General features: G+C 41.9%; 1 pseudogene; it reads right to left on the minus strand.

The window, feature by feature from the left end:
• Positions 1–3,207: 3,207 nt before the first annotated feature.
• Positions 3,208–11,819, minus strand: LOC108789205 (annotated as a pseudogene).

The raw sequence follows: 11,819 nt of genomic DNA on the forward strand, positions 1-11,819 counted from the left end.
TATTATATTATAATTTCTTATAATTGTGAAAAAGTGTCAGGCAGGGCACTGGACAAAGCTCTAGGGACAAAATTGAAGTGAAATAGTTTGATACATAAGTGTAATCATAGCAGATTACATTGTATTGTGTGTATTCTGTGTACATTACAACTTTTCACTTTTGAATTTCCCGCCGGCTGTGACGCTCGAAAACGAAACTAAAAGTCAGATGTCGGCTTTTAGTTTAATTTTCGAGCCGCGTACAGCAGAGGACGCCGCGGGATCGCAGGGACAAGGCGAGTGTCAGTTTTCTCTGCAGCCCCGAGTCGGGCTTGGGGTTACCGCTCCTAGCATTGAAAATTCACCCCGAGCCAGACTCGGGAATACCGCCAGGGAGGTTAAAGCATCCTGTGTTAGCCCAGTCCATTTGCTTTAAATGGGCTGGCAGAGCACCTCAACAAGGACCTCACTGTTTTGTTTTATTGCTGTGCACCACAAGACATGGCATGTGCTTTGGGTTGCATTGCAGTGTGCATGTGTTCCCTGATGTTGTAATGGTGTGTTGGGGTGCCACTTAAAATGAATGGCACCACAATGCACCATGCTTCGTGTGTTACAGAAATGTGGTGTAAAACATGCACATGCTGCACATTACCACAAGCTAAAGATGTGAATGGGCTCAAAATGTTTTCAATGTCATCTACTGCAAATTAGCAAAACAAGAAGTTTATTCCACGTTTTAAGAAAAGACAGACCTGGAGAGACTAAGCGGAGGGGCTACATGACTGGGGGGAGGAATAGTCCCGGGAGAAAGGGTTAAAAATAAAATGGGAATAGCTGCTCTTACCTGATTGGACGTGGGAGTCAGGTGTCCGGGAGGAGCCGCATGGGAAGGAACTGCAAGGGCTGAGGGACGTCCTCTTTCTGGAAATCGACAAAGGAAGCAGGTTGTCCCACCCTCCCTCCCTGAATTTTGTGGTTATGTGGGTTGGGGGGGTTTCTTTTGTCTCACGGCAGCTTAGTGGGTTAGGGGGTCTTTGGGGGGTCTACAAAATCGGAGTTGATTACAAAAATGGGGGGCCCTCAGCTGGTATGGGTGCTTCCCCCTGTTGGTGTCCGGATTTGTAAAGGGTGGGGCCTGGCCCCTTGGGAACCCAGGAGGAGTAAGTGTCCTCGAGCTGGTTGTGGTGCGGCTGGGGACATGGGTGGAGTGTTATGAGAGGCCTTTTTGGGCTGTTGGGCACCCAAAGACCCCTTCTCAGGTCAACCATTGTTTACAGTATTATTTGTGTATATTATTTGGTTTATTACTTTGGTTATTGTTAAAGTTGTTTGTTTAATAAAAGGGCTGCTGTGGCCGTTAAAATCCATGTCGCGAAGTCGTGTGTTTATTGGGGTTTTAATGGAGGGACAAAAAATTTACGAATCCATCAGTCAAGTGGACAGAGCCTTCATTGCTTTCTGCTCCTTTGCTGCTGGGTTTACTGATTTATAGCACAGATAAAGTATTTTTATAGAGCTATTCAGTCAACTTGCATGCAGCTGTTTCAGGGTTTTTAGCCATCATCAGTGCAAGATATGGAAGCCATAACTTCTATGTTGCAGGATCTCAGAAACAACAAGATAGATATCCGGTCAGGTTCTCCTGAATTTGTAAACAAAGTGTACATGCTATCATGAAATAAATGGGTAGTGACAGACATCTTGTTCCTGGAGGGGGTAATTGATCAGTCAGACTGGAAGGTGGGAGACATCAATGGGTCATTTTACCTAAAGTGATATTTCAGTTACAGGTGAAGCCTAGTGGACTGAGTCTGTGTCTGGTTTGTTATGGATCTTTATTCAGAGGAAGAGCAGTAACTTTTCTCCCTTCGTATGAAATACTCAATCAAAATTTTCAATGAAACAGAGTGCCTGAAAAGAGACAACGAGTGCTAAGCTCTATTTTTAAATAGTTCATAGTGCTCTAGGAATCCTTTGTCATATGCTAAATGTTTATTTGTGAAACAAAGACTGTAAATGTATAGAGCAAAAATATACAAAATATCATTTTAAAAATGTATACATGTAAAATTGGACCCAAACCCATAAGGCCACGATGAGAACTTTGCATTGTTCCAAACCATTTTGAATGGCACCCAATGCATTAAAGCAATGCCCCAACCTGATTACAGCAATATATGTGAAAATCACAGGCACCAAAACACAGTAACTGCTCCTGAAAATGTTCTTCCAAAAGGTATATATAGGGGGGGGGGGCAGCTCCTCACAGTCAATGGAAACCGGAAATCTGATGAGGACAAAGCAAAAGGAGCGCCTCCATAGTGTAAAATGGATTTATTAAGGATAAAACACACAGCTGAAAAGGTACTTACAAACCAGCTTGTATAAACGAGCAGAAAGCGATATAACTTTAGGAGACAATCAAGATGAATACACGAAAATAGGGTGAGGGAAAGGAAGTGCTAGTACTAAGCCGAAGCCATCTGCACAATGACCCTCCTTCAGTTGACGCGTTTCTGAGGACAAACCTCTTTCATCAGAATCGAAACATCACTATCTTTGCCTGACTCTTTGTATAATAGGCTGATAGGCTCTATGTGACCATTCTTGGATAGATCATGATTGGTCATTCTATAATCACCTTTTGTTTAAGAGTCAGGCAAAGATAGTGATGTTTCAGGTTCTGATGAAAGAGGTTTGTCCTCAGAAACGCGTCAACTGAAGGAGGGTCAGCGTGCAGATGGCTTCGGCTTAGTACTAGCACTTCCTTTCCCTCACCCTATTTTCGTGTATTCATCTTGATGGTTTCCTATGGCTTTCTGCTCGTTTATACAAGCTGGTTTGTACAGTAAGTACCTTTTCAGCTGTGTGTTTTATCCTTAATAAATCCATTTTACACCATGGAGGCGCTTCTTTTGCTTTGTCCTCATCTGATTACAGCAAGCTGCAATGTTGTGAGGTTTTAAAAAAGGGTCACGTGGTTTCTTGTGTGTTGTGGTATGTTGGCAGTTTATTTAATATGAATGAGCTGCCTTAATGCAGTGCACATTCACGCACAGCATAATGTGCATTTTAGTGTGTGTATTAATGCAATGTACGGGTATAATCCTGGTCTTATGGTTTCATGTTAAAACACAGATGAAAGGTAAGCAGAGTGGAATTTCTAACTTTAGCACAATTACAGTGGTTCTGAAACAGCTATGTGTATTCATTTGACTTCTTTGGAGTTGTGGCGTTGTATCCGCCATTAGGTGGGCCTGATTTTCATCTCAGACTGCTTGTACGAGTAGTTATAGCCTCTTCCAGAGTTCCAGTTGATGCCGTCTGCAAAGGTTTCATGATTGCCTGGCAGGTACTGTCCATTCAGGTTAGATTGGTGGCACTGATTGTACCACCAGGCACCTTTATAAAGCTGGACGCAATCTCTGGGGTCTGCATCATTGTCCTGGTCCAGAGTGGAGAACTTCATTCCATTGTGATATGTCAAAGAATCTCCTAAAGAGAAGTGTAATGAGTTTAGAGAGGAATTTAAGTAAGAACCTTTCCCCAAAATGTTAAGCCTTTTCTGTACGAAACTGTATGTTTGTACCAGTCTCATTTCTCCTGGACAGCATTCTTATTTTTAAGATGCTTTCCTCCCCTTGGCTAAAATGGAGCTTAGCTCCTGTAAACAGGACCATGCTGAGCAGTTTGTGGGCACAAATTCATAGATTTAGCTTATTCAGCCTGCAAAACAAATCAAACAAATTCCTCCATCCACACCAAACAGCATGGATAGACAAATCTCCTGCTGTGGAAACCGTATTGTGACATCAATGCCTGCCAATATCAGAATACATGAAGTGTGACTATCACTGTTCAGCCGAAACTTTTTGGCTCTTTTGATGAAAGTCAATTGGGTAATCAACTTTTGTCGAGCTGGCAGGGCCACTCACTATAAAAATTTTGGCCGATTTCTATGAATCTGCTGAAATTCTAACAGTGTATGGCTTGCCTAATTTGCTGATGTTTATGACAGTCTGAAACTACAGTCTCAGCAAGAGCCAGACATGGAATTTACAGGCACTCTAAGCCACGTGTCAGAAGGCTTGCATTCTTTAATTTGGACTTGGATCGAAAAAAACATTTTTGAAAAAGTAAAATCTTACATTTAGAAAATGTATATTGTTGTAAATGTATTCAAATTTGTGCTGCGGCGTGGTGTTTGCATTTAATGGCATGCAATATGGGCCTGGACAGTCTGCAGAACTGCATGTACACAAGAGGCATGCCCCTCCCACTTCCAATATTACATTCCTTACCTGCATTACCAGTAAAACCTCAGATTTCCAGTTTATACTCCTCTGATTCTCCCAGAATGTGACAGGAGCTGTATTTAGCAAAATGCTTGACAGCATCAAAAGCTTGAAGATCCACTCGCAGTTCCCAAGTCCCTGAAAAGAATTGATTTCTAAATTATTTTCGGAACTCCTATATTGTAATCATCTTGTGTGGTGTTATTATATTACAAAATATTGGTATATTGCTTTGAAAAGATTCTATTGACAGCTGAAAAAACATTTGTCACATGTTCCCATTCACGTAGCATATGCTAAAAAATACATAAAAAATGTTTCCTGAAGTCTAAGTGTTAAAATTTCTGTTTGCTTCTCCTTCTTTGTAATGCCAGGAGGGGCTGTGAGGGGTTTGTTTATAACAATTTCTAAAGTAGATTTGAACACTGCCTGTCCTAACAAAGTGTTAAAGTTAGGGATGTTCCGATACCAATACTAGTTTCGGTATCGATGCCGAGTATTTGGCCGAGTACTTGTACTCGGCCAAATGCTCCGATGCCTAGTCCAATAATTGAGCTTCCGGTATCAGGAAGCCAGGCAGTGAGTAATTACATGCTGCCTGGTTTCCTGGCCAATCAGGAAGCCGGGCAGCTAGTCATTAATTGCCCCTCAACTTTTTGATTGGCCCGGAATCCGGCTTCATGCTCTGTCACCTGGTGACGAGGGAGCATGGAGCCAGCTTCCCGGCCAATCAGGAAGCTGGGTGCCGTGTAGTGACGCATTGCCAGGCTTGCTGATTGGCTGGCTTGTCGACCAATCAGAAAGCCAGGCAACACGTCATTGCACGGCGCACGGCTTCCTGATTGGCCAGAAAGCCGGCTCCATGCTTTCACATCGCCTGGTGACAAGGGAGCCTAGAGACGGAGAAACACAATCCTCAAATGTCAGTCATAGGTCTTTCTATATGGACAGATCACTGTGAAGGTGCTCAGAAAAAAAAACTGGATTCAGCCATGTTGCCTGCTGCAACAACACAATTACAATATAAGAAATATTTAAAAAATATATATTTTTCATTATGCTGTGTGAATGCTGGAATAGGAACACATAACAAACATATAGAGGGGGTTCTGAAATTTGACTACAAAAGTGTAAATACTTTTGTCTAGACAAAAATTAAATGTGTGTTTCTTTTGCTTCAAAACAAAAAAGTTTAAAACAGTAGACATGTGCACCAGCAAAAAATTAGTTTCGTTTCGTTTCGTTTGGTTCGGATTTTGTATTATTTCGTTTTTCGGATTCGGGTCAGAAATTAAATTTGTTTCGGAATTTGGTTTCGGACGAAATTCGTTAGCGGTAGTCCGGTCGAAATTTCGTGTTTTTTGGACGAAATTTCGTGAATGACACTGGATTACATCGATGGAGCCATTTTTTTTTTAAATTAAAGGAATAGTCAAAAATGGACTTTTTTTTTTCTATTAAATGATTTTATCAAAAGTCTGGGCTTTTTACAAACAATTTTATTTAACCCTTTAGTGAATGGGTAGTACCCCTTACTCATTCACAAGGGGGGGGGTGGCATCTGGGTGCCCCCTTATTTAAAGGGGTACCCCAATGCAAATAAGCCCCCTTGCCCGCAGACCCCCACAACCACCGGGTCAGGGTTGTGGGGAAGAGACCCTCCCAATGCCGAGGGCACGAGGCCTGGTAAGGCGCAGGGAGGAGGGGGGCGCTCGATCTCCCCCCCCCTTCCTGCCCTGCCAGTGCTCGGATCAAAGGTCTGGTAGGACTGTTAGGGGGGACACCACGTTTTTTTCCCCCATTTTTTGGGACTGGAGTTCCCCCTTAAAATTTCTACCAGACCTAAAGGGTCTGGTATGAATTGGGGGGGGGGAACGTCACGCTTTTTTTTTTCATCTTCTGCAAACAAAAACAACAAAAATATTTTTTTTCTTAATGTCATTTTGTCCACAAACGAAATTTCGACCGGAAAACCGCTAACGAATTTCGGGAAATCGGGAATTCGGATTCGTTTGCATTCGTTTTAGCTGTAATTCGGAATTCGGATACATCCGAATCTCTGAATTTCCGAAATTTCGTCCGAATTTCGATTCGGAATGAAACGAATCGCACATGTCTATAAAACAGGCTTTAAAGAGCTTCCCCCAAGAAGACACTTAGAAATCATTACCTGATGATGTTAACATGTGAATATTTTCATTCCCCAACCAGAACTCTGTCAAGTGGCTACCAAATCCCATCTTATAAGACTCCCAGTTTCGTAGGAAATCCACAGATCCATCCCAGCGCCTCTGGAAAACCTACATAACAAAATCCATGAATATCTATCATATCAGCCCTGCACTACAAAAGCTACAAGACTTGCTCTTCACCAATCTAGCATTACAGATTAAATATAAAACATATTTGGGATGATATTGTGTGAAAATGATTTCTGCACTGTGAAAACTCTGCTGAATTTCACTCTAATAGATTAAATAAAACTCTGGTTAAAGCATATTTATAATCGTATATTAACCTGTCCTACCTATCTTGCTGCCATATGACTAAACACCAGAACACTAATCTCAACCAAAGGGGTTTAGGCACCATTCACATCACTGCAACATTTGAATGTGCTGTCTATTGCATGCATATGTCTTTAATTGCTTTGCAACACAATACATGGTAATAGGGTACCATCCGCTGTGCCATCCGCTATTGCAAAGCATATGCAAAGGCTAGGTGCTTTGGGGTGTCATTAAAGGATATTTAAAACCTCTGGGTTTTTTGCATATATCTACTGCTAGCAAGCAGTAGATATATATACGCAAAAACATTAATAAAAAGTTACGGAAAAGGTTAAAACTTACCTGTGTCTCCGCCTCGCGCTCCCGTCTGAAGATCTGAAAAATCTCGGGCGGCCACCAAGGATGATGAGGTGGGCGCATGTGCATTACAGATCTTCGGCCGGGAGACGAGGAGAGACACAAGGTAAGTCAATGCAAGGCTGCCTGTCAGCGTGCACCCGCACAGACTCCGTGGGACACAGACGACACAGCAGTCAGCGCTGGATCAGAGACCGGCACCAGAGCTGGAGAGACTGCTGAAAACAACAGGAAAGAAAAAGATGATTGGATCAAGAGGCATCATTTAGGGTAAGTCATTACACAAGCTTCGGGGAGGGGGGGTATCCTTTATTGTCACTTTAAAGACTCATAACAGTGCAAGGTGCAATCTCATGCAAAAACTTGTATGGGAACACATGCTCAGCTAAGTCTGGCCTGCCAACAGCTCTGTCTGAACATTGATCTCCTCTTCAGCTGAAAATGTAATTGGCACCAGAGTAGAGAAAGGGTTACCTTTTTTCCAATCAGCCCTGACTTTTTACTATTTTAGTGTAATCAGAAGCATTAAACATAGCTTCTGATTTGTTGTAATGAGATGAGTTACTGCATTACAATAATGGTGTTTTGCTTTAATGGTGATTAGTTAGATACCTGCTGATTTTTAACCTACTGAGATTCATGAAAGACAGACAGAGGCACTTACAATCCAGCCTCCTCCATCAGTGTGCATGTCACAAAGTACTTTTAATGGATTCTTTCCATCTGGGAAGATTGTATACCAGTCACTCATAGTAAAACCTTTCTCCAGAAGCTCCTTACAGTCCCTCGCCTCTGAAATAAGAATGACAGACATAATCAGTGTCAGGAAGAGGTCCTCTGCCTTCTCTCCGACTGCTCCAATATCTACCCCATACACTAATAAGGTGTACCAATGTATTGTTAGGGATTTCTCTTCCCATCAGTCAGCTCATTGTGCACTGTTTAATCTGTAGCCCTGGCTGGTTGCCCCTTGAAGCCAAGGGAGCCACACAACTCTGATACCCTCATCACTAGATCCCAGCTTGTCTTTCTCCCCAGTCACTGACCAACAGGCCTGCAGGAGAAGAGCAAAAAAGGAGGACACTGATTGGCCTTGGCTGAGACAGGGCGACATCCCCAGACCAAAAGGGAGAGGTGAGGGCTGTGTGCAGAGCAAGGGACTAGTAATCAGGAGATGAGAAAGTGCAGGTGGGAATTAAATCCAGGAACAGTGCGTGATGGGGGCATGAGGTTTTGCAGCTCAAGGGGAGAGACTAAGCTACCTACAGCTCAGAGAGGCCATCAGTGTCACCACTAGGCACCAGGGCGACCCACAGGACCAGAGTTGGCAAGGGAACTGAGCACTGGAACCCCCGGGCCTGGAATATTGTGTGTGCATAACTGGCAGCTGCTCCAAAGGAAAGAGAGAGAGACCTGCCTGCATGCCTGTACACAGGGTGCATTTGAACTACCCACTGTGCTGCTGAACATTGAGCCCTTTTCCTGCAGACTGAGACTTTTTGCCACGGACAGTTGCTTCCACAATCCCTTGCCATTGTCTCACAAAGACCATGAGACCAATTTTTAATCTGCTCACTTGTGACAGATATATTGCGGCCTGCCTCATCCATCTCCTATGGCCAATAGGAGTGGCCATTGGAGGACGTCTACATAGCAGTGAGAGGTCTTTCGGCCACCCTTATTTATATTAATGTTACTTGTTTCCTTTGGAACTTTGCTGATGCCAGTAGAGCTCAGCCCAGGACACTTTGGGAGTATTTCCTCTACAGCCTGTGGATTGCAAAGGGTCCCATGCAAGTTTAGGGGCCCCACCGCCACTAGACTTGTTTATTATTAGGACGTTTGCGATGTATGAATACTTGCACCAATGTAAAAATGCAGTGTGTTGCATGGTAATCTTTAAGTCCCAGCACTGCCAATACAAGCAGGCAGTCCTTTAAATGGAGCTGTTTTTACTTGTATGCATACATATATAGAAATATTTTTGTCTCTGTTACCGTATGAAATATCTGGAGAGGCTGGGTCTCCCTTCTCCCCTGTACATTAAAGAAAAGAAAGATATTTTATACACATTGGTTTGAAAACAATTACATATGTCCAAGTTTTCTATATGTTGATTCTCACTGTCTCTATAGTTTATGTTGCCCAATAACATAGTCATTACTGGACAGACAGGCAGTCTCATTGCACCTTGGGGTGGGGTAGCAATTGATGGAACTGAATGATTAAGTCAGGAAAGTTAGATCTCCGTATTAAATCAGAGAAGGCACAGAAAAAGCATTTCTGTATTATACAGATAATAGCAGACATCTTTTGCTTTCTGTTTTTAGCCTGAACTCTTAAAAGCTCAAAAAGCATAACAGGTTTCCTTTAAAACCTCTGACCATAGGAATACAATGCATATGATGTCAATTAGCTTACCTTTTGTTCCTGGAATGCCTGTGATTCCTGGATCTCCTACATTAAATCACACAAAATGGAGAGTTTTCTAAGAGGTGCAGTAAGCTGTATATAGTAAAAGAATATAGATGTTGTATAGTAAAGTGACATAGTGAAAGATTAATATATTATACACAAATATTAAGGAAGGTTATGCAATTCTTAGTGACATCATCCATAAAACCAACTCAGTTTTCAAAATCTAGATGTACAACCAACAATTGGTGGCTGACTAAATACTTTTTTGCCCCACTGTATATATAGATATATAGATATATAGATATGTCTATATATCTATATATAGATGGATATATCTCTATATCTATATCACCCTCCAGGAAGATTACATATAAAGAATGAATACACTGATGACCAAATGCTGAGCTCGCTATTGAACATACTTCACTCTAATCAAAATGAAGATGTGGCATTTTTTTCCTGAGTTTCTGTGTTATATTTTAGCCCCACACGTACTTTATATACCATGCTATATGTAAGTCATACCAACCTCTCTCTCCAGGTACTCCAGGTTCTCCTTTATCTCCTCGGGCTCCCGGGGATCCAGGACATCTTCTTAGGAAGGTAATTTGCTCTGCTCCAGCTTGCATAAAAGTGAATGTGCCGCCCCAATGGGGCATAGAATATGTTGTAGAAGTTAGTATAGATAGAAGTTTTACATAGTGTGTTTGCCTATATATTTTCTCATAGTTAAATCCATGTGTTATCCTATGCTGCCATCTAGTGGCCTTTTGTTGCAATGTGCATGTTTTTATGTAATTATTCCTCATGTGACGATGTATTTCCCCCTAGTGTACGCCCCTTCCTGCTTCCTGTGTGCAGTACTTCCTGTGTCATGGCCACAGCTACTAGCCACATGTAACAAGGACACACATGTAATCTGCACAGTACGTAGGAAAGGCATCATTTTCTGACCGCACAATACTATAACCGTTCAACTGCTGTTCCTATCATCTGCTGTAACCTGATGTTAAAGAATAAACACCTCTTTTGAATGAATCGGTATTGACGAGTTCAGCTATCTGACGAGGATTGTCCGCAGTGAGTATATCTGCTTATACAGGCCAGGCATAGAGGTCTCAGCAAGGGATATATTTCGCTATCACAACGATCGGAGTCAGAATAGTGAACAAAAACAAATATAAGACCACCAGACAGGTCTGACGGGAAACAATAATGTAGCTGACAGTTTATAACAAAGGAAGGTTGAGTGATTGCCATAAAACACAGAAAGCCAATACAAGTATAATCTATAGATTTGTATATGTAATACAATAATGACTATACAGTATATTACAGATACAGTATATAACAGATATGACATTTTCCTTTGGTTGCAAACATGTCGAATAACATGCAGCCTTCTTATATCACTCAATGACTCCAGTAATTATATCTCCCCGCCAAAATTCCCAGTTCCATTTAACAGCTGGAGCTATCACAAACCAAATGGCATTGTCAAATGGGTTCTGCAGGATAAACAGATACTTAGAAACACTGTTCATATGGCTGCATTTCTGGTTTTAGGTAGCTTCCACTTTTAGATAGCTTTTAATTGATATTGAGTTTTGCATAATAGAAAATGTAACAGAAGTGGCTGAAACACACAAAAGTAGCTAGAATCTGGAAATGTGGCAGGCAGATCCTTCTGCTGGAGTATCCAAGACAAGCCAATAGGCTTCGATGGGCAAATGCAGCTTGTTTTGACATCAATTTGAGATGTTTCTAAGATCATTCTGAATTCATTGCAGCTGCAATAAACCTGCTGATGGTCTGCTTTTGATCTGCTTAAGGCTGCTTTTCCATTCCTATAGACTTGTATGGGAAGAGAAGCAGTTGTGAAGCATACAAAAGCCTGTTGACATAAGAAACCATAGCCTGAATCAGCCCATTAGGCTACAAATATGAAAAAATATCGCATTTAAGTGGACTGACCCTTTACTATGAGTTGAGTAAAATTTCTTTGGAGAATTCCGTAAGCAAATATTTGCCCCAAAACTTGCCTCCATTTAAAAGGTTTCCCATAAAAGAATAATATGAAGAATATCTCACCTGAACAGTTTTCCTCAGCTTTGCTGACTGTGGTGACTAGAAAAAGGACCACAACTGGTAAGGCGAACATCACAACTTCTGATTCTACAAGCCTTAGGTTGTCCAGCTTCTCATGTCCTGGTGTGTCTCCGGCACTATTTATATACCGACAAAGTCCTGTCTGCAT

Source organism: Nanorana parkeri, unplaced genomic scaffold, assembly GCF_000935625.1.
Source record: "Nanorana parkeri isolate BGI_ZX_2015 unplaced genomic scaffold, ASM93562v1 scaffold380, whole genome shotgun sequence".
In the NCBI taxonomy this organism is placed as follows: Eukaryota; Metazoa; Chordata; class Amphibia; order Anura; family Dicroglossidae; genus Nanorana; species Nanorana parkeri.